Here is a 25183-nt window from a genome sequence, read left to right as displayed (position 1 = left end):
ATCATGGTAGTATAAAGGTGCTAATTTGGACTGTCTGTGAATACTGTGATTCATAAAGTCTCAACTGAAAATAAAATCCCCCAACTGGTTAGATGAGCAAATGACAATTAAAGTACATCAGATTTTTCAGAAAATCATTCATAGAATACACATCATGGTAGCCAAGATTTCGATTATTTGGAAGTGGAATCAACTACTAAGCAATGATCATGTCTTATCTAAATGGAAGTAGAGGAAGATTGTAAAGATGTCTCAAACTGTATAATGGCTTGAGATGTCCAATACTTTGTCTGATTGCAGACGGCACAACAAGATATATTTACCCTATTCAACCATAATTAGAACCATAGTAATTTAATGATTTCAGTTCAGTGGCTTCATCCACCTACATCATCAACGACATCCAACATCCTCACTACATTAAACCACACAAACTTTGTCCAAAATAATTTCTCAGACATTTAAAATTTCCCTTGCTGTACATAATTTCACACTATTATAGACCATAGAGTAACATTAAAGTTTCCTTAATCGACAAAAGGTTACGTTTGTTAGACTGATTTCCTTCAGGGAATTCACAATGTCTCAAATTTTTTGCAAACACTATCCTACTATAAAATATAGGTCTAGGTTTGTAATTACCAAACTCTTAAAATCTCATTTTGTTGTAATACCCCCAAAAAACCATCAGCAATTACCAATAGAACATACATGTAAGGTAAATTAGTGATATTCAATACATAAAAAAACAATGAAAAATATAAAAATTTATTTCTAATCTTTCATTTTTTCTGTTAAAGTTATTTATCAGTGATTATTTCTTATATGTCACTTTGTACTGTGACTATATAGATAAATAATACATTTCCTACATGGAAACTATCACACAAGGAGATCTTTAAATGTTTCTATTTTGACCCCAAACAAATATTTGAAGAATTATTGACTAAGGAATAGTGTCAAACTAAATCATTAAAAAATATAAAACCTTTTTATTTTAAATCAATGCCTCTGACATCCAGTATGTGAAAATTTCAATCCAGTAGTTGGCTGAAGCATATTCAGTGTCAGTCACAAAAATATCTGGATATCAGAAACAAAGAAACAGTTTCAAGATATATTGTAACTCAGTATATTTGATCGATACATTAATTTGCTCTTTAAACACTTAGAACCCACATAGCGAAATCATGTTTTGATGTGATGTAAGTTTATATTGCTTCAAGGTTTCCGTTGAGAAACCGGAGTTAATACTTCAAGAGTTGATCTGACCAACAAACTGACCGCCAATCTGACCTTATCAGCTCACTTTGACCACAACAGGTTTAATGAACTCAGTCTTATTTAGAAGAGAATGAGTGGCTTACATTTAATTCTGTCTAGAAGAGACAATGCCTTAAGCTATGTCTTGCGTCTGTCCAAGAGTAAAGTGTTGAATGGACTATTTAATCTAGATTTTAACACTAGAATTATTCAATTAATTTCCTACCTTGGTCATTGAAAGATATATTTTCAATTTCCAGTTTCAATCAATTTTTCATTACAAATTATTAAAATTTGTTATCAAAATAACAGCTCTGAGCCAGGAAAATTAAATAACTGGGAATTTGCGAAAGAATTTTTTAAGTTACTTGTCAGATTTTCTCTTTTTACTTGCACAACAAGAAACAAGGATTACCCATTACATTTAAATAAAACCAAGATATATAACTAGTGATTTGATTGTTACTTTACACATTGAATTATAGATAATATTTAAAACTTCATTTCAAAGCAAGACCTTAGACTTCAAAAAAGATGTTTGCTGACAAACAGTGAGCAACCCAAGAAATTGGTGAAAAATGTTTGAGAAGCCAAGACTGGTTAAGAAAAGATCATTCATCGTTGACGCTGATATAGTACCTATTGCTGCCAAGCTGCTGAATCTTCCAATGTGAATTTTCCATTATTACTTTTCACTGAGATCTGATTTTTATGGTAGTTAATTATAATTAGTAGCTTAAAATTTGCATTCAGTTAGAAGTTTGGACTTTGTGTTGGTACTTTTTGTCTTTGAACATTAATAGAAAACCTGGGTAGCTGTTTTTAGCTCTTCTTCAGTATCTACTCTGCTTGAACTCTGTTCATTTCTAAATGTGCATGCATAGCTTTTTAAAATTGATTCCACTTTATTAGAAATTCCCTTCTTCAATGGCTTATTTCTCCTTTTCATTTACTTGTTTGACAACTATGGGGATGTCTGGGCTTTGTAATGGTACCAAGTGTGGACATACAAAAAGGCAAGTATTTTAGGTTTTAATCAGATTCTGCAAGGATATGGGCTTTTTTTAGTTATAATTTAATGGTTTGTATGAGGTGGGCTACATACATCTCATTTAAACAATCATAGTAGCTGATTATGTCTTCCTGTATGATATATTGCTTAACTTTAACATATGTTTCTGAACTGTACAGTCATCAAGTCTTTTATTGATCTTACTGTTTCATAATCATCTTAAAGTATTTTCTAGCCTCAAGACAGTTTGTGCCAATAGTGAACTGATATGATAAGAGCTTATTACTTGACAATGTTAGAAGTCATGGATCAGTTTGCATCAATTTAGGTTTCAGTTTCCAAGAAAGACATGGACCTCTGATCAAAAGACAGCTATTTTCATTATTAGCCACCATCGACAACTGACAAGACTGTCTGCTCAGGGCGCAGGTCTCCAAAAAGCTAATGGTTTAAAGCACTCAAGATTTCACAAATTTCAGTTTTCTAATTTTTATAAGTTTTTAAAAGATAATTTACAAAGTTTGACAACCTCCAATGAAATGGATTTTAAGGACTGAGAACCATCTGAAATTCTTCGAGTTCACAGCAAATACTCAGTGAAACTTTTCATTCGGTTACAACTTATGCAAACATCACAAGATAGGTACTAGTTAGAACAAGGAAAATAAGTTTACCCAAGTTGAGCTCAAGTTTCATTGAAAACTTCCACAAATCAATAAAAGTGTTTACCTGCTAAATAAGAGACGCATCATAGCCCTTCAGAAAAGAATTAAACCTTACCATAATACAAACTGTCTCTGAATGTTGAAGGAACAGGAAAACACTGTCTGCATATCAACTATTTTTAAATAAGTTGACAGTGACAATAACATACATCCAGAGAATCAGTAAGCCATTTTGAATAAAATCATATCAAATCACAACATGTATACATAGTTAACTCAAACATAGATAATAAATATATATATTTAAGTCAAATCAACCCAGACATAGCAAGAAATGTCCTGTGGAATAATTAGCCATGTCCATGATTAAGATGAGAAGCAGACAAAACATGATACCCCATTGACATTTGATGTGATTCACTGTGACAGACAGATTACATGCAATCCCCCATAATGGCATAATGTTTATTGTCATAGAGTCTGGGAGTCAAGTTCTATGGCCTTCTATGAAAGCTGTATAAACTTAGGTATATCCAATAATCAGCTAACAAGATTTATTGCTGGTGTCCTTATAGGGAAACTTCTTGTTAATAACTATTAATCCAGTAACATTAATACAATTGGAATACTGCAATAGGCATCTTAACAGGAAGAACATATGACAAAGATCCAATCCTGACAGACAGTATAAAAATATTTTAATTGAGCTTAGTTACTACCGTTATCTCAACCATAATGATATAAATGTATTAACAAAGAATCATGTCTTTAATTCCCATCACTGACCAGCCACACAATTTATTAATAATGCTACTTAAATGGAAATTTTCTATCTAATTCTGTCCAAAAAGCATTGGATAAAAAGTCTGTATCAGATTAAATAAAAGATGTCTACAGCTGATTCTGGAATCATAGCAGGAGTACTTAAATAAGATGGCAATCAAACAAGGTTGTCCGACAGGCCATGGAGTCAAGAATACCAGGGGGTGGAAAAAGATAAGTTAATGACTAATTATACAGACAGCCAAAACTCTGAATACTAAGTAAAAGTTGTTTCTTCAATTAAATGTAAACCAGGAAAAGCTGATGACATGACTTAATTAGGAATAAGAACTAGCATAGTATTTTACGACTTTTCTGACCTTCATCCACAGATGAAACTGAGCAAGCGGGGAAAGGTGTTTGTTTTTTTCTCATACAATATTGGAAGAAAGGTTCTAATTTGATGACATTTTCTAAACTGTATGATTATAGTTTAAATTGAGATTATGTTTTTAAAATATATAATTTAAACTATTACATTTATGTTAAGTATTTGGAATAAAGTAAGATTTTTGGATGATTGGGCGGGGGAGGACTAAAAAATGTGGTTTGATTTTGTCTTATGAGGGCAATTTAGCAGACAATGTCACTTAATGGAAAATAGCAAACAATCATCTATGAGTTGCTCATCATTCTATGGATGAGTTAAACTGTCTTTTTCTTAATTAAATTCCTCTTGGTGCATTGTTACCATCTTCTTAAGTCTCTGTAAAGTTTTGGTCTGAAGACTATAGTTGGGTGTGCGACAGTGCATTATATTCTTTACAGAATACCTGGTATATATATAAAACTTGGGTCTGGATTCATCTTTCATACGGGGGTCATGCAGGCTAAGTGGGTAAGACGCTGGCTCACTAGCCTGGAGGGCGGGTGTTCGATCCTAGTATTGGCCGAGAAAGTACATTCAGTTTCTCCGGAGTGGTTCCTCCTTGTCAGTGATGCAGGACGGAGGGCCTGACAATGAAAATATTTTGACGAAATTTTCATGACATCTTACTAATATGTAATTGGGTTTTAAATCAAATTTTGATGTAGGAACAATGATTTTGTCAGCCATATTTATTCTATTTATAGAAAATATATATTTATATAGAATGATTAGTAAAAAAACAACAAAGCCTGTTTATGCTGAGGTCAGTAGAATTACTACAAATAAAACATTTCTTCGTTGGAATTTGTCGTCAATTGTTCACTTAGTTATCGGAGTCAAAATCTTTATATTCTGCTCTAGAATCTAAGAGAATAATCTTCAATAGATTTATCTGTTGAAATATGTTTATTTGATGCCATTCTGTTTTAATGCTTTTGCTCAAAATCACATATATCGATAAAAACTTTTTTCTCAAGCTAACAAAGAGAGAGAGAAATGGGGTTTAACATCCACTCGACACAAACTATGTCATTTCGAGACTAAGATATGGTTTAATTTTATTCTAACAAAGACCTTTCGTCATTTATAGTGTTGACACCCGTGTCTATTATTAGTAACATCTTTCACGCGCTGTAAAAAATTACACCTGTACTAAACTACTTTCCATCAAATTTGTTGACTATAGTCGCCTGCCGCAGCGACCCGTCTAGTCGACTATAGTCACCTGCCGCAGCGAAAGAGTTTAAGTGACCATGCTCAACCCTTGGCCTGGGTACAATAATTCTTCATAATAATGGACAAATCTAACACCCATTTCCTGTAGATAATGTGAAATTTGGTTGAAAACTCTTGGAGGTTAAAAATGAAATAGTTTGTGCTGGACAGAAATGACGACATTGGCCTATTCTGATTTCCTGCAGGTCCAATACACTGTCTTAAAAGATGGTATGATATCAAAGATTACCATATCAACATCATTAACAAAGAGAAAACATCAGAACTCTTCTATGAATGGTAGATATAGGAATTCTGAATGAGAAAATGAAAATTTATTGCACTAAAACTCGGCATCTGGCAGACGGTGTCAAACATAAAAGGTATTAGAAATACGACACATTATAATTAATTCCTTTAGACTCAATCTTGTGCTGTCTTAGCATTTATTTTTATTATTTTAATGTAATCATTGTATTACCATCTACAGACTAATAAAAACTAGTCAGTCTAGCTACTGATATTAATGATAGATAATTATGAAATTGAACACATAACCGAATAAATAATCGTCTGCCAGCACTTTCAGACATATATAGATCTGATGAATACCATTTCATTCTGTCTGGCTGCAGGCTTAATATTAGAAATTCAGTTTTGTCCAGACAGAAATCTACTCGAATTCAATATACAAATGTGAGCATCAAATTATCATTTAGCGGAGCATCATTATCGTTACGCAAGCTTGACACAGAGTACTTGGTATAATGGAATTAATTTCCTCATTACCCGTCCACTTAGACAAGAGATCGGCCAGGAAAATCTGCCACATTTGATTTGAACTTGATCCTATCCTAGTCTTTCAGACGCAATCAGTCGACACTAGGCTATATGCAGTTAATACAGTTGTGGTCGCAATTATTGCTTGGTCACACTAGAAAAGAAGGAAAGGCTTCGTTAAATGTTCTGTTGTTCCGACAGACTGGCTTATATCGGACGAATGGCACATACAGCTATTTGCTCAGTGACCTTAGACGATCATTGTTTACAAAGCTAGGAAATTAATCATTTGATTTTTCTCAATACTTTCCATTTCTACCAAAATGAGTTTGATTGATGAAATTGCATTGTCAATACTGTAATGTTTTTCTTGACTAAAGGAAAAAGTGATGAAGTACCAATTTCCATTAATTACATTGAATTTCTTTTCGATCAGTAGGTCTATTTATCAATCGTTCAGTGTCTATACGCTGGCTAAGAATAGATAGATTAAAAGTGGTCTATTAGTAGCGACGGAGACCGGGAGGTGGTGAGAAATGCTGAGATATATAGAGAAAAAAAAAGAAGTTGTTAGTTTGTTTCGTCTAATCAATGACACCTGTAGCTTCATCTTACAAATCACCTTTAAATGGTCCAGCGGGTAGGACGGATGAAAAAAACAATCGTCTACAGACTGTCTGGCCAATAATTCACATAAATGAGCTTTACCATCACTATCAGAACCATCAATAAATTTTACAGGCACAATCAAATTGAATTTCAACCAGAAATGGAATTACTGAAAACTTCTATACATGTTCAAACAACCTGGAATCAATCATGAATATAGAAATAGCTCTATTTTGAGATGAGAAAAGGGTATCTTATGATAAGAACTAATTCCATTTTCCATGAGAAACAGTTCTAATTTAGCATGAGAAAGATTTATAATTTAGCAACGGAAAGAGTTCTGTTTAATCTCAACAAAAGAGAGTGATCTGTTCTGATCTCAGTTGAACAGAGTGATCTGTGTCTTATCTTAATATGAGAGAGTGATCTGTATCTTATCTCAATATGGGAGAGTGATCTGTTGTAATCTCAATACGACAGTGATCTGTTCTAATCTCAATATGAAAGAGTGATCTGTGTCTAAGAGAGAGAGAGAGATGGGGTTTAAGTCCACTGGACACAAACTAGGTCATTTCGGGACTAACACATGGTTCGATTTTAATAGGACGGATGAAAAAAACAATCGTCTACAGACTGTCTGGCCAATAATTCACATAAATGAGCTTTACCATCACTATCAGAACCATCAATAAATTTTACAGGCACAATCAAATTGAATTTCAACCAGAAATGGAATTACTGAAAACTTCTATACATGTTCAAACAACCTGGAATCAATCATGAATATAGAAATAGCTCTATTTTGAGATGAGAAAAGGGTATCTTATGATAAGAACTAATTCCATTTTCCATGAGAAACAGTTCTAATTTAGCATGAGAAAGATTTATAATTTAGCAACGGAAAGAGTTCTGTTTAATCTCAACAAAAGAGAGTGATCTGTTCTGATCTCAGTTGAACAGAGTGATCTGTGTCTTATCTTAATATGAGAGAGTGATCTGTATCTTATCTCAATATGGGAGAGTGATCTGTTGTAATCTCAATACGACAGTGATCTGTTCTAATCTCAATATGAAAGAGTGATCTGTGTCTAAGAGAGAGAGAGAGATGGGGTTTAAGTCCACTGGACACAAACTAGGTCATTTCGGGACTAACACATGGTTCAATTTTATTTTAACAATTCGCTTGATCGTAGGGGGAAACCGGAGGACCCAAAGAACAACCAGGGAATCAAAACCACGCCAGTTGACTCAATGGCAGATCTTATGATACAGCGTGCACATGCTAACCATTCGGCCATCCAACCAAACCCCCCATTGTGTCTAAGAGTCTATCTAACCCCAACAATTTTTAAGAGGTATGTCATTGTCTGTGCATAAAAGGGTTCTTGTAGATCTTAACGGAGACAAAAAGTTCTATAAAATTTAAAGAAAATGTAAAATGTTGCATATATATCAAATTGAATAAAATCATGTATAACATATCTGACTGTAACCTGTTCAAAAGATACGAAATTTCCTACCTGTCTTCAATTGGTAATGCTAGGAAGTGAAATATTTATTAGGAGTATTTTGTTGAACAAAGAAGAACAATTTTGAGGCTAGACAATATTCAACTATTCATTAACAAGTAATTCAATATGTTCAACTGTACAATCAAATAGTGACCACACACCACTCAAGAGTTTTGTCCAGACACACAACTAGGTTGTCCAGTCTTCACCTTAGATGACCAAGGGATTAACTTATTTATTCGACATCAATTGCTTTATTCTCAGTGGGAAATATAAGCCAACTTTATATAGTCTCTGTCCAGTAAAGACTAATTTTTGTTGGGTGGATTATAGTCCTACTACAATATGTGGCCATCATTGTTGATTAGAACATTTCTAAGTCTAGTCAGTCAATTTGCTTCCATTCTGCTTACTTAGCAGATTTGATAGAGTCGTAGACTTTACATTGGCAGGATTGAGGTGAGGAGGCGGCGGGTTGGTAAATCAAACTAACTGTTGTAGCTGACTTATTCCCCCCAAACCAATCAACTAGTTAGTTATACCACTGCTATCAATATCAGCGTCAGTTTGTCAAACAAAGACACCAACTTGTCAAATAATCTTCTGCTTCACCAACTTGCTTTCCGTGTAGAAAAGATTTTAATCTTACAGACAATCAGTAGAATATTCACATGGTTTTACTCTTATTTTAAAGAATAACATCAATAAATCTTTTTTTTCTACTGTCAAATTTGGTCAATGGTCCCAAACTTCAATCAATATCATGAAGACCTCATTTTTTAAAGGTCAATATATTGGAAGTCTACATCTTTGTAGAAGCAATTTGAGCAAAAACATTCTTACATCTATAGAGGTGGAACGAAATTGTAAATTGTGAGGCGATGGCATCAATTAGAGCATTTCACTCAGCAAATTTATATTTTACAAATGGAAAAAACAACTTCATAGACAATATTTAGACGTTTAAAGAGGTATCAGAAATTTAAAAAAATTGAATATAAGAGTTACATTTGGGGTCTTTACATCAGATCACATGCAATTGCCGAGATATATACTAAACAGCAAACAAAATGTCAATATGATTTCAAAATCAGAGAGTATGTGAACAGTATGTTGACACATTAGTGATTAACTCATCACAATTCCAAGACATAACGAGAAGGTTTAGAGTCTGTACACAGTCTATACATCAGTATCTGGTGTGTCCACCCTGAGTGTCAATAACAGCAGCACAGCATCTGTACATGGAGTGGACTAGATGATTGATAAACTCCATTGGCACCTGGAACCACACTCTCAGAAAAGCCTGGCGCAATCCATCGGCTGTATTTGGTCTCTGTATGACGTTATTAAGTCTCCTCTGAATTTCATCCCAAAGATGTTCAATCGGGTTTAAGTCCGGACTAAGGGCTGGCCAGTGTATAACGTTGACACCTGAAATGTGGTATGACGTGGGGTCTGAGAGCTTGATCGATGTAGTGCACTGCTGTGATGCTGCCTCCTCTCCCCGGACCAAGATTTTAGAACACCACAGGACCCACTCTCTGGTTCAGGCTGATTCCACCCCAAACCATTATGCTTGGACCTGTCCATGAGTCTCATCCATGACACATTGGTCAGAATAAGAGCTGGCTACGTCGCCGCCATATTCTGGTCCTGCCATCTGCAGTTGATACGCAATACCGACTCTCATCTGTGAACAGAAAAGTTTTCCATTGCCTATGTCGCCAGTTCTGGTGTTGTTGGGCAAACTATAGAAATTCACGTCGATCGCGAGGGGTGATGATCGTTCCACGGTAAGGTCTACAGCAATGGATGTTCTCTCTGGTGAGACGTCGGAGCACTGTATCGGTACCGATGGGTCTTCCATGTGTTCCCACTGTCTGACGTACTGTCTCAGATGCCTGTGTGAAGGGATTCTGCACGTGCAGTCACACAATATGGCGGTCTTGTCGCTTTGTGGTAACCCTTGGTCTACCAGTTCGGGGGCGATCATCTGTAGTGTTGGTGGCCCAAAAGAGTTGTTTTTTAGAAGTTAGGGGGGCACCTGTGAAACCCATCATAGCTGCATTGCAGGTTTAGTTGAGTTACTATTCCGAATAATTATATGTAATAAATTACATTCATATTCTTGTTGAAAGTTCTAATTCAACATTAAGATCAACTTCTTGAAGGACCACCCTTTTCAAGTAAATTCAGTAAATACTAGTGTTGGGTTTGCTAACTGGTTTTGAAATACTTACAGTTAGAGGTGATAAGGAAATATCTCATGGAACTTCAACTTTTCTACTACTGCTATCTGAAATATATTTTAACATTTGATTAATATAAACTGAACTTTCACAAAATGCAATTAAAACTAGCATTGGGTATTGTGGCTACAAAACAGATGTCACAAATTTAACAAGAAAACCTAACTCAGAAACTAATTGTTGAGTATTCTAATATCAGTAGAACTTGAATATTCTATTGACATAATATATTGTGAACGTTTTTCAGTGCAATGTGCACCCACTTGAAACAAATAGATGGAAGTTCATCCGAGCATCAAATAATACCTTTTAACCATAAATAAATGAATAAACCCAGTCTTAAGTAACTGTTCATTATGTGCATGTTTTGGGAAAGACCCACCCTCCCCCCCAAAAAACAACAACAAAAAACATTGTTAACTTTCGTCTTTTATGAAATTACAGGTTTTATAGGCTGGGGCACTAACTCTGTAAACATTCACAGAAATGTTGGGGTTTTTTCAACTAGGTTCATCCAAGTTTTGTTCAAATGCTTCTATCAAAAGTCCATAAATTAAAAAATACATGTAATTGATTTATAATATGGTTGATCCTGATAATAAATTTTGTAAATTACTAAAATAGTTATTGCAAACTTTTCTCCCCAAAGTATTCAACAGATTTCAGAGACAAGGGTCATTAGCTCTGTTAATAATCACTGGTTTTCAAAATGCATTCAACAACTTTTTTCATAAAGATTTAATGGAATGACTAACATTAACGGTTGATAGGGTTTGTCCTTATGTAGGTGAAATAGCTTTATTTAACTTCCGCTTCCACTGAAGTGATATCGCCGACACAATGTTGACACAATATATTTAAGTTAATAGTAATACTCCCAACTTTGGAGAGTGCACAATTTTGATGAGTGTGTCAATACCTTTGGGAACCTTTAACAAGAGTTTTAATAATGAATTAGGCATGGATATAGGATTCAGATTCTATATTCTTTCAGATATTTCATTAATTAGTCAAAAGTCCCCTGCCCAAATCCCAACATAAATAGATGACACATTTTAATTTATTATACATTTATTTTTTTCAAGAGTATCAAGCAATCAAACTGATTATGAACTATACACAAGTTTCATCACTCTCTATCAGATAGAATCAAAGTTATCTTGTCCTCAAGCATTGACCTATGAAACTGATTAGCTCATTGAACTCAGTCAAGACATTCATCTAATGAACATCTACATCAAGTTTAAGGGGGGTTGGGTGGCTGAATGGTTAGCACGTGCGCGCTGTACCATAAAGTCTGTCATTGAGTCAATTGGCGTGGTTTCTAACTCAACTGTCAAAACGGTTATATATTTAAACAGATTTTAAAATCAGATTGACCTCTAGATGGTCCACGAAACTCGACAGTTCACAAGGTTAAACAAAGTGAAACAAGGGCCATAACTCTAGAAGTAATTAACGGAAATTGCTGAAATTCAATAGAATTCTTTGTTTTACTAATTTAAATAGCGCATAAAAATGTGATACAGATCAGGTAATAACTTTCATCCTTAGAGCGTTCATAAGGTTCAACAAAGTGAAACAAGGGCCATGACTATAGGCGTAATTAACGAAAATTGCTGCAATTCAATAGGCTTTTTCATCTCATTAATGAAAAGATAATACCGGTATACAAATCTTAAAACAATCAAATGATAAATGAAGTCTGCAGAGTGTTCACAAGAAATTGTGGACGACGGACGGACGGACGGACTGATTGTCATGTGGGCGTATAAAAACTATGGAAATCTGGTATTATGAGACTTTATATTATGAAATCTTTTTCTATGTGATAATTGACGGAATTGGAATTGTATATCTCTGCTGATTATGGCTTGGTACAAATGCATGCATAATTTTGGAAGCGAATTCTCACTAGTCTGAGGGTTCACTAGTCCACCAATATCTATTATTGTCATTTTTACAATTGATGATCACATGTAAATGCATACCCGTAGCGAAATCTTGACAATAATACTAATGCACCCACCCTAACAATGAAATGTAACGCACCCACACTGACCAGGAAATAATGCACCCACCCTGATAATGACATAACACACCCACTCCAACAATGAAATGTAACACACACACGACATCCTGACAATGACATGTAATGAAGCACCATCCTTACAATGACATAAAGACACCCACCCTGACAATGACATAACGTACCGACCCTGACAGTGAAATGTAACGCACCCACACTGACAACAAAATGTAAAGCATCAACCCTGACAATGAAATGTAAAACACCAACCCTGACAGTTGTTTCGTTTGATCCATATCTTCTAATATTTGAAATATCATTCTAATGGTTTGTTATATTACAGGATAACAAATGTTCTGAAACCTATAGGTCATAGGTTCTTTTGATACCCATGTAACAATATTTTGACTCTTGACTTCCCTGTCTGACCTTGACCTTCAGTAGGTCCAGCTGTTTTATTTATACCCATATTTATAGTAATTTTTATTGCTGCAGACTAGTGAACCCTTTTCAATTTTGGATGTGTCTACATTAAATAACACGAAATGAAATGGAATTCATATACTCCATTCTGATTTTAAAACTGACAGTGTAGAATCCAATATCAATGACATACATTTTTACCCATCACTTTTTTCCCAATTACTAATATCTCATTTTAATGACACATTTTCTGTCAACCAAGGTTATTGAAAAGCTTATTTATTTGACCAAATTATAGCCTGGTTAGATGATGGAATTCTCAAGAATTTTGTTTTATGTAACCAAATCAATAATTCTTTCTAACTTTTTATAAACAAATCCTCAAATGTGCAATCTATTTTACAGAAAAGGGGGAAAAGACTGTTTTCCATAAATATTTTCTGATTGATCTCCCGTGTATTCCTATCTGTATGCTTTGTGCCGTCCAAGTCATGTGAATAGCTTGGGGTGGTGTATGGAGCACTAAAGGGGTTGGATACAGTTAATGATGCTTTATGTAAGAGCTAAATCTGTCTATTAACAGAATCAGATTAAAACACTGGGTATAAGAGTATTACAAATATCTATTACCATAAAAAACTACAACCATACCCAGTTTTATCTAATAAGAAACCACACTAATCTGTTTCAAGGATTGGTGAAGTTTAGATGCTATTAGGTAAAATAAAACCATTATTTCTATGCCATTTTGCATGTGTCTGATATTTGGAAGATGTAAAACCCCATGGCAATCTTTTGCTGTCGACAACACTTACTGGCAGCAATTAGACTTGTAAGGCAAATTAATTGTTTATTTTTTATGTTTAAAAACATTTCACTACACTTTCCAAAAATTACCAAGATAACAGTTACTCATGCATTGAACTTATAATTGTCAAAGTGCATTAAAACAAATTTTACAACAAACTCATGAAAAGATAGGTTGCCAGGCAACGAAACATACGCCCACAGCAACTAAATCGTCCGAGTGGTCGACACGGGTCTTGCATATTTATTCTTTTGTAGGTAATTGGGGTCATTTCCAAGACAGTTTCATACAGATTAGATTATAATTTTTGTTGTTTGAGGGTACACAATGTTCTACAAACTGAAACAAGGATGTTAACTCTGGAGGTAATCTACAGAAAATTTTGAAATTTGACAGGCTTTTTTGTTTTACTAATTTAAATAATGCATATAAATTTCATATAGATCGGATGATAACTTTTGTCATTCAAACGTTTAATGCATTACACAGAACAACAAATCTCATAATCATAATCAGGGATCAATCAAATACAAATTCCAGTAACATTGACAATTTTCTTGAAATCTATGTAACTGTTTTAAAAAAAGATCATATGTAAAACAGGCCAAAACAATATATATCTTGAACTGTAAGAAAGTTTTAATACAAGTTTCAGTTTGATACATCAGTATGAATTTGTGACACACAGTTGGGTGTCTTACAGAACCATCAAGGTAGTTGGGGGCCTTACAGAACCAGTGGGGGACATGGGGTCAGCAATGCAAATCCATTGCAAATTATGCTTGTGGGTGTGTATGTGTGTGAAGTAGGGAGCACCCCCCCCCCCCCCCACAGTGTCTACCAGCCTGCTCCAGTAAAGCAACTTATAAACCTGTGTGTGTGTGAAGACCTTAAGTAATAAGGTAGGTTTATGTGCTGAAAATTCTATAATAGTTTATATGCAATGATAAAACCAAAATATTAAGCCTATTAGAGGGACAAGTACAATCGATAAATGTTGAAATCCACCAATGACAGGCATCATAACATGAGATATTTTCAAGTTATGTGTAACTGACAATTTCTCTTGGGAGATTAGGCTATCCTCCACTGGCTGGATGGACAAAGGACTTTGTTCCCACTTGCCAACAGGTTAACAATGCTGTAAGCCAGACTAGTCATGAAATACTTAATGACTGCCTGAAAGTCTGTCTCTAGATTCAAATAATTAAATAATTAGTGTCAAGATTATTGGAATTTTTCTATATAAATTCATGGGATTTTGTGACCAAATTAATGTTTATATCCTAGGTTAATCTGTTTTATTTTATATTGTCAATAATATATTTTTTTTGGTATTCCACTAGAAATTCTGATGCAAATAAATGCTACAGAAGTGTGAAATAAACATCCCATCAGAAAGAAAGAGCCCATCAGATTTAGATGTTAAGGATCAATAAAAAAAGTAGTTTGGTGCGATTTTATTGCAAAAAGAAAAAGTATTCCGTTGACCAAAAGTCAATCATCTTGAAAATGGTTGCCATCTTGATTTTCGAATGGCTAATGGGCTTTTTCAAGATAGTAATGCCCAAGGAGTATTTGTGCCAATTTTGATACTTATATCCACTATGCAGTTATCTGCCGAAAGGGCACTACTGGTTGGGCAAAATTTCCCTCATCATAGCACACTGCATGCCCGTCCTAATTAAATTGGTCGGCATATAACTGTGAGACGTTAAATCCCCATTTTATTAAACGCAATTTCATTTCATTTTGAAACTACCATCCAACAGTAAATGATAATATACTACATAATACTGTAATAATTAAATGTTTCAGACATATTAAATGAAGTCTGTGTCATACCCAAACCAGAACAGCAGGATATCTTACCTAATATGAAATGAAACTAAACTACAGGTAGCAATAATTAGATTTTCTAACAATTTTAAATCATCTGTGTCCAAATACTGGAAGAATCACATTTATTACATGAATACTTATTTTTAACACAATAATTACATGTGTTTGTAAATACTGAAGTACAACAAAAATCTGAGAGTGATATTAGAATTTGTTCCATATTTTTAAAACACTATACCTTAGCCAGGATGTTCACTGCAGACAGTGAAACTGGTGGACAGATTCTCAAATTTTTTTGAATATTACATGCAATGCATTAACAAATTTGAAATAATCTAACTTGAGCTGTTTTACTTAACTTTGGAACCTAAAGCATACATGGTTTTCTACTTTATGAAAACAAAAGAATGACCAGGATGTTGTTGGGGTAGATTTGAACATTATTGACACAAGAACAGAAAAGTCAACATTTAAGCCAATGGCAACAATAGACTAGACCTGAAGTCTACAGATGGGATCAAAAATACTGTAACTCATGCCAAACTAAAAATTTTCAGGGTCTTAAAATGGTCAATCATGATGTGTCAAAGATCTAAATGGACCAGAGACTGTCGACCTTTCTAAAGGTATGTTGCGCCTGTCAAACAACAGAAAAATAACCTTAAGTATTTGGTCAACCCAAGTCCAAAGGCTTGTCCTGACTGCCACAAGACCAACAAAACAAGAAACACAGCCTGCTTTAATCATTGTTCAAACAGTGTTAAAAAAAATTGTTTTTACCCAAGATTTCAGAGCTTTGATGGGACAAAAGGCATTTGATGTAAATCAGCTAAGCTTGAGTCTTTGAAGAAAATATTTATCAACAATAATTAGCGTGGAAATATAGTTATATAAAATAAGACATGTTGACAATCATGAATCTCCAAGGTCAGTATGTGTTATGTTGAAGAGTGTTTGTACCAAAAATATATTAATAAATATTCTATATTAAATATTCCATAATAAATGTTAAGTACAATAGTCTTATCCAACTTTAACAATAAAAGCCTAACCTAATAACAACATACTGACAGAAAGCCTGTTAAAGAAAAAAAAACCTTAAACCATACCACTGTACTCATGAATAGTACAAATACCTTGGCCATTCACTAAGGTCAAGAGGTCAATAGGTCAGTAAAGCTCAGGGTCAGTCTGTAATAGCAGGTCACATTGGGTCAGCTTGTACTGGTAACTCATCATAACAGCTGTTAACCCGACAGTGTGGTCAATGGTCATTGGGTCAGTTTAAGGTCATCAGTGAGAGCATGTGTTGAGAAGCTGTCATGGAGTTTGCTGATGAATCAGTGATGAATGGATAAAGAAATATAGAGGCATGGAACAAGAAGTTGAAGATTTTAGCAGAGAAACAGTGGTGACTGGGGTATTAACAAATTTGATAAATGTCTTAATTTTACTACTGTTTTAAGAAGAATGTCCTACCAGGGCCTGATTAAAGGGTGGGGGTGTGGTTGCATGAATGGACTGAAGCCAGGGTCCTAATATTAAAGGGGCCATCAAATTATTACTAAAAAATTTATATAAAGAATATTTATAATTTTATTGATTATGTTGCATATGTTTGTGCCAAAGAAATCTACCTACATGTATGTACCATACTGATATACAAATTTCATTTGTGTGAGTGTGACAACATGTCCTCTTTTCACTGTTGATGCAAGGACCCCAGTGACATTTTCATCCAGGGCCCCATGCAAGCTTAGCTTAACCGGGCCCTGTTTTCTACATCATAATTCACATTCCTAAATTTTAACAAAAATCTGATATTCTTTTTTAATTATTATTATTTTAAACAAATTCAGAACTATACAAAGTGAAATTTGAAAGATCCCTAGTTTGAATATATTTATAAAAATATTGTTCTTAAATTCATGTAACCCTACTCACAAATTACAGAACATGAAGCTTAGTGCTGATATCAGGTACAATTTGATGCATCAAAGGCAAACATCCAAACCCACATAAATAAATTTGTCAGTTTCAGTTTTAGTATCAATAAACAAACTAATATTTATACCTTAATTGTGTATAAATACGTATTTATACCTTTCAGTGAATAAAAGTCCTTCAATTAAACATACATTATGCAAGAGCTAAATCTGTCTATTGCAGGTCTTTCTTTAGGCCTGAAATGTTATCTAAATTATTAATTAGACTTTTTTATTAACTTATCCAGACCATAATCAACTCTAGATGGCAACGCTAGTCTGCGATCTTAAGTGGATTGTGAGCCGATTTACTGCATAACTTTCTTTCTCGATTAAACGATTAAATGGATAATCGAGACTATGCTGTTTATCGTAGGCCTACTGACTTAGGCCTACTGACTTTAGTAATGATAATCGAAGCTAGGCGGGAATTCCAACCGAAACAAATCCGTCAAAATCGCTGAAATTTCCAGAAACTTTCAGTAGATACAACTCTCACAAAACATTTATAGGGATCACTCGACATTATTAACATTTCATAATAGCAACCTAGAGGCAATAAAAAAGTGATACTAGATGACCGTAACAAAAAAATGGGACATCCTTGTGCTCAGAATACTCTGTTTGGATTACCTCAGAATGACTTTGCATTAAAGTTTTAGTAAAATGTCAATCTACAGCCAAACATATTTCAGGAAGTTCGAATGCCAGGACTAATGAAGGTAAGCAAGAACGGTCTAGTTTTATAATGGCAACATTTTAAATTACAAAGTTCCGATACGTAACTTTTGTCTGATTACAGGTTTTTTTTACCCACTGGCTACAAACCCCGAGTTTACAGAAATGCATTCAAAACAAGTACAATGGAAAGATAACTAGAAATGGAAATTACTTGGTACAATTTATATACCAGAAATGGACAGCATTTCTAAATCAAACACTATATTTCTCAACTGTATAATAGCTGAATACACTTTGGGTTGTTTTTTTTTATTTAAATCTGAAATTATAACCAATTGACAATATATAATATATTCTACATGATGTCACATTTCTGTCCACTGTGGAAGACTGATATCTCAACTCATTTATCTGGATATGGTCAAATAACAATGCACAAAAGTAGTATTATGCTATGTATACCCTCACCACCACACTATGAAAACTTCATTTAAAATTGATCTTATGAAAGAATATTCACCAAATATAATTTAAGGTTTGTCCAAGTTTAATCTGAGGAATCATTGTATATTACATTTTACCAACAGAGTTAAGAATGTATATATATATATTTCAATATTTAAAGAAAATTACTGTTATTTGCTCAGTGGAATCGAATAGAAAATATAGAAGAAGTATTAACTGGTAGACACAACAGACATGTTATTTAAAACTGTATACTCCTTCAAACATGTCAAATGAGGAAGGAAACCATAGTTTGCTAGACAATTTTAACTTTCTCCTATCAATTCTACATCTATATATGTACATATACATTTCACTAGAATTACCATTATGCACTTATTTAATCTCAAATGAAAGATATAACAACATATACTACAGTCAACTTAACAATAACATGTATCAATTATGTGCCTTTGAATAATGGAAAATTATGTGCAGTGAATAATGGAAAATTATCAACCAAATAAGCATATTATCTAATGGTAATAGTAGACTATACTTTTATGGAGGAAAATCAACAGATATTTATTTAAGTGAGGTAGTCGAACTAATAATATGCATCTTTGGCAGGTAACTAAATCAGTACAAACAACAGCACTTTTCCAATTGTAATAGTGTGCACTTACTCAAAGGTATGCCATAGTATGGCCATTTGTTTGATTTAACATAGTAGGCCTACACAAAATACCCTAACCTATCTAAAGGTATGTAAAACACCATCTATGATCATCATACACTAGAAATTATAAGCACCCACTTCTAGCACCTATAAAATAATATGCCCTAAAAATATGTAATGTCAACAGGTCTAAATTAAAGTAATTGCATTGAATTTATTTTTCAGTTAGCTACGAGAACGTAACTAAAACGCTGAGATATACTGATGTGCTTGTTTTTAGCTACGATTGGATGCCTTTAGTTCCAAGTTGCAAACTTAATTTCTTTATTGATGTATGTACCATCTTAAAAATAAGTTAATTTTATACTCTTAGTACTTATTACACATACGCAATCCAATCTACTGAAACAACATTCATTTATCAGCAAATATTGACAATAAAGTAAATCAAGCGTTTTTTTTAATCAAAATTGATTCGGACGTTCATAATTACGACGTATTACTACTGCGCAACTCTGATCAGATGGGTACTTTGATTGGCTATTGCACACGAGGCCCCGCCTTTATGTGTTACAGACGTAAATTTAAAATGTCGGAAAAAGCAATCTACTGTCGCTTTGATTTAAAAAGGGGGGATTTGTACCCATTTCAGGTAGGATTATATGCTTAATTGTAGTTGGGTGTGGCAGAAATATTATAAATAACAATAACCAATCATTGTTTTGATTAAAAATATTGTCAATTTTGTTTACAAATGCTGGGTGTGAATCGCTACGCATGTGCTACATTGAAGGTAATAGCATCATCTCTTATCTCGAAACTTGGAGGGTTGAGAGATAAGGTTTGTTATCAAATTTTTCAGTTTGCTATTTTATTAATAATAATAACTATGCTGTTCGAATCGGCATCATTTGGTTTAGTAGAATTTATATCTTCTAAAATTGTGCCACCTTCATCAAAGAATAGAATACAAAAAATACATTTCTTTTGCTTTTACAAGGTTTTTAAAACCTATGTTGACTTGCTACAATCATGCATCTTCTGACTTAAGATTTTTTTTTTTTTTTTTTTACTAGCTTTCTAGAATGTTTCATATGAAATAAGTCACAATAATCCAGGCCCATCAATCAGCCGGAAAACGGTCAGTAGACTGGACTGGTTATGGGACTAATTTCAAACTCAGGGCATCTAACCAGTTGGCACAGAAAAATGGCTGTGTGGAGGGTTGCAAGTACATGCAGGTTTGCAGTGTATTTTTACTGTATTTAAAAAGGATATAACTTATTCAATACATGACTTTTTCTTTAGTACTGGGAAAAACTAAGGTAAGGCACCCTTAGGGCCAACTTTTTGTACACTATTGTTGGTCTGAAAAAAGCTGATGTTCACAAAATTCTGTTACGTTACATCACAGACTATTTAAGCACAAATAGTATTTGAATGCCACTACATGACAGCTGAGAAAGAAAACAAAGTAACGAGTGTTGTGTATGACACAGAGTATTCTTACTTACAACAGCACTGGATACCACGTGAACCATTTACAACTTTATAGAAATTTAAATGTTATTTAACACTCTACAATCCAATCAGAAACTGTTTCGATTGACAGGAAAAGAGAAATTATGAGATAAGCAGAACATTTATACCAATGACACCATCCTCTTAAAATAACACACCACACAATAATTAAAGGACATGACACAAGAATTCTGTAGTCAGTAAGACCTGTGACATTTGTGTAATTATTGAACAGTATGTTTGATTTGTTCATTGAGCGGTACCTAAGGCTGGTTATTGCCATTACTACACACTATTACCACAGAACTGTAGTCAGATAAACAGGAAACACAAGAGACAGATCAAGTGTCATTTCCTACAATTTCTTGACTTTCTAATTCCCAAATACAACACTGATCACCTTTCATAAAAATAACACTTTACTACTTAGCGTCACTAATTGGCTAAAGTACCATACACATTAAACAATATATATTCTTACAAGATGCAATCAAAACAGTTTGGGCTATAAATGATAGAATGAAAACAGACTGTGTTTAATGGCCTTTAATCAATTTTTCATATTAAAATATAGTTATTTCCACCCACAACTAAGTATTATTATATAAATGGCAAAACGCCCACCTTTAGTTTTTTTTAATTCCACTATAAATCGCTTCATCATCCAAAAAGAGATAACATCATCTTAAAGAGTTAAATCATCATTTTTGGGTCAAACATTAAATTAAAAAAAAATCATATACATGACTTCTTCTGATGTTTGTAATAATATTCTATAGTCATAGTTACAAAATAACTATACCATCAAACCATAGAAGAAAGATTTACCGGTACATCAAAGGCGCTAAAATCATATGCATGTATGTACTGGATCAAACAGATTTTTTTTTCTAATCAAGATTGGCTTGAGGATATTTTCATTTTCACGCTTGAAGCTCAAACAGTATGAACACTAATCACTGGCATGAGTCAATATGCCGAGACATTACTGCAAGTCTCATTACCACAACGGCTCAAGTTCCTCCACAGACACCAATACTACTTGGTCTCCAGCCGATTTCCTCCGTGACAAATTTACTTGATTTCTTACCCAATCAATAAATTGTCCAGTTTGTTCAAGGATATCTTTTTATCAGATTTTCTTAAAAATCAACTTAGCGGATGAAAAAACACTTATCAAGGTTGACATGGTCAAACTGTCTGACGAGATAAGTATATAAATCTCATAGAAAGTAATGTTAAGATGGATACATCTACAGGAGGTATGTAAGTAACTGGAAATGCTAACAATGCTCTGAATGCTATGTACCGGTATGTCTGAAAATTTTAACTTTTAATAATTTTCTTGTTGATTAAAATGTGTCTTTAATATGGCGTCTAGCATTTTTGATGCACATAATAGACATAGATTTCAAAACGTGCTAATAAATAAGTGTCTTTAATAAGCTTTGTCTGATCTTGTAATTTTCATCCATGTGTCTGTGCATGAAACCCAATAAGATTGAACAACATTGTGTAGTGTAGCAAGTGTCGTTTAATGAAAAGTCTGCAGATTATTTGTTGAATAAAGACAGAGAACCCTCGTTGAAACATCACCAGAAATAAAAATCTAAGTAACTTGTATTCCATATAATTGTGTTATGTGTTACATTTAACCTCTTAACAAAACTCAACTCCAACATGGATGACTATATTTCCCATTCCTCAACCAGGATATTATATTGACACTGAGAAAATGGCCTTCATTGCCCTTTTCTCATTTTAGTGAACATCTACCTCAAAAAGGCATTTAAAACTCCTTTCCTTGTTTCAGAGTAATAAAGAAATTTGTTTTAGAGTAATAAAGAAATTATTATAGTGGAAGCTACATAACATACTATCCAGCTAAAGAGATACTCGACTTTATGTATCTTTATGTTACATTTTATTGGTTTATTATAATAAATGTATGGTAATTGATTTTTTTCGAAGATCAAGATAAAATAAACTATTAAAATCAGTAAGTGAATTATTGCACACTGTTAGTGACAAACTTGCATTATTTGTCATGTTGAGAGTTAGGTTAAGGACGCAAGGAGAGTAAAATTGTTTGTCAATTAACAACAATATTTTTGTTACAGAGACAAATTAATGACGAGTAAAGCCGATTTGATCTTAGCTTCCTGAAATTAATGCCAGTTTTAACTGCTAATGTTTTCATCAGTATTTCTTAATAAAAGGTGAGAAGAGTATATGTCTGGGATGTAGACTTAACTTATTCTGTTGTCGTCCAGCTAGGTTAGCTTCATTACCACTCTAACAGTCTACTGGACTAAAGACTTGTATTGTACAATAACTCATCTTCATTATTACCATTTGGTCTGCTCTCCTAAAGTCTAATGGGAGAGAAACAATTCCCTTAGTCTAGTTACTGTATCGTGCTAATAGAGAATTGTCGGCTAAGTGAGAAATTGTGAATACTAGAGTTATTTGCGATAAAATATCACCTGTGGTATTATCAGTCTCGGAGGATAGAATGTCTAGACAAATAATTTAACACAATGTCCTTTCTCTCCATTTAAATATTCCTACAATTGTTTTGGCCAACTCAGCTACCAGATGCAATTCACAATAACAGTAGCAAGTTCCACTAAATGTTAATTTTGTGATTATCAAGTCATTGGAGTCGGACAAGAATTCTGGCTACTACAGATACCGACTAAATAATGTTCTGAATGTAGAAGCAATGCAAGGTTCAAACTATCTGTTCTCAGTTCACTCTAATCTTAGCTGTCAACCCTAAATTTGTCCAATAAGATTTGCATCGAAACCTATAATACTATTGGTGCCACAAAACCAATGTTGTATATTTATTATTCAAGATAGGCTAGAATGGTTCGGGATCTTATATGTTAATGTCAAGTGAACTATACAGTGCTTAAGGAAATTGACTCCTTTTTCTTTAGTTAAAAAAACCCTTCTTCCCAGAAAAAATAAATCTGATGTACACAGCTGCTTCTCCGCTACTGGTTATAACTAGTATTACTAAGACCAGATGATTCAAATTTATGTATTGTTTAACCCTATAATTCCATCAATATATATATATATATATATACATATATAAAATACAACTGGTCTTCAATATTTCATGTAATAGTAATGTTAAATCATGTCAAACATATATGCCCTTAAGACCATGGCTTATGGGCCATATTCAATATATTTAGCCTTGCTCAGACAGAGTCAATTACCATAGAATAGCAGTAGTCCATCCATGCATGATGGCTCCTTCTCCCTCGCCCATTATAAATTTGATAAATCACTGTCTGGCTATTTGATGGATTGCCACAGGAGAGAACAGGCACAGTTTGATATCTTTGGGTTAGAAAAGTGTTAATAGTCAAAAAGAATTATATAAATATTCAGGCCAATAACAAGAATTTAAGATACTAATGTAAATAACAAACCAACAGTGAACTGAGGCTTATATGCCACCCTCCTCAATCCCAAAATAAATAGATGACATGACACTCATTAATTACTTGCTCATTTATCTTTTTCTTTTTATAAAGCATCAAGTAATCAAATTGCTTACCACTCTGCTTAACCAGAGTCAAAAATGCTCATTATTGAACTTTAGGTCATGGTAATGATGTAAGGATAACTATACACCAAGTTTCGGTACTTGCACACAATTAGAATCCAAGTTGTTGAGTTCCCAAAGCATTGACAAATCAAATGGCTTATCTCCTCAGTCTGAGCACAACATGCCCATCATCGAACACAGTCAAGGCCTTCACCTAATGAACATGTACACTCAATTTCAACAACCTACTTAAATTAGAACCAAAGTTATTATGTTCCAATAATGGTGATGGACAGACAAACGGACAACCCAATTTTAATAATCCCCCGTTTTCTTACAAAGTTGTGGAACAAAAATGCATTTAGGTAATGTTTTGAAAACTAATAAGGGAAGCACTATCACCATCTGCCGCTACTAAACAGATTCACTAAAATAACCGATATTGTTCTGTGCACCAGTCAATCGCAACAGACTGTAGTAAATAGAAGCGTTCATTCATCCATGATCATTCAATCAAATTACGCTACAAATCAACCATACTATCTGTTCTTGCTAGAATATCTACATTCCTCTACAGAAAACAGTTGCACTTTGCAGAACAGTGTTTTGATAAATTGATATAAAAGGTTTATGATTATAAGCGTTTTTAACCCTAGTTCACTTATCTGTGATTATTGTATAGTTGAAAATCTATATTAAGATAC

General features: G+C 33.7%; 1 long non-coding RNA gene across 1 annotated transcript in view; it reads right to left on the bottom strand.

Annotated features, from left to right (window-relative positions):
* Nucleotides 1–3263: 3263 nt before the first annotated feature.
* LOC126830054 (uncharacterized) overlaps nt 3264–25183 on the bottom strand; it is a 203973-nt gene continuing 182053 nt past the window's right edge. Inside the window, exons 7-8 of the long non-coding RNA XR_007683673.2 lie at nt 10491–10546; nt 3264–9681 (exon numbers count right to left, since the gene is read on the bottom strand). This is a non-coding gene — a long non-coding RNA (uncharacterized LOC126830054). The remainder of the gene's footprint in view (nt 9682–10490; nt 10547–25183) is intronic.

This window comes from Patella vulgata, chromosome 8 (genome assembly GCF_932274485.2).
Source record: "Patella vulgata chromosome 8, xgPatVulg1.2, whole genome shotgun sequence".
NCBI classification, from domain to species: domain Eukaryota; kingdom Metazoa; phylum Mollusca; class Gastropoda; family Patellidae; genus Patella; species Patella vulgata.
Note: the sequence above shows the minus strand (reverse complement) of the source record. Positions and strands in the feature narration are given on the sequence as shown.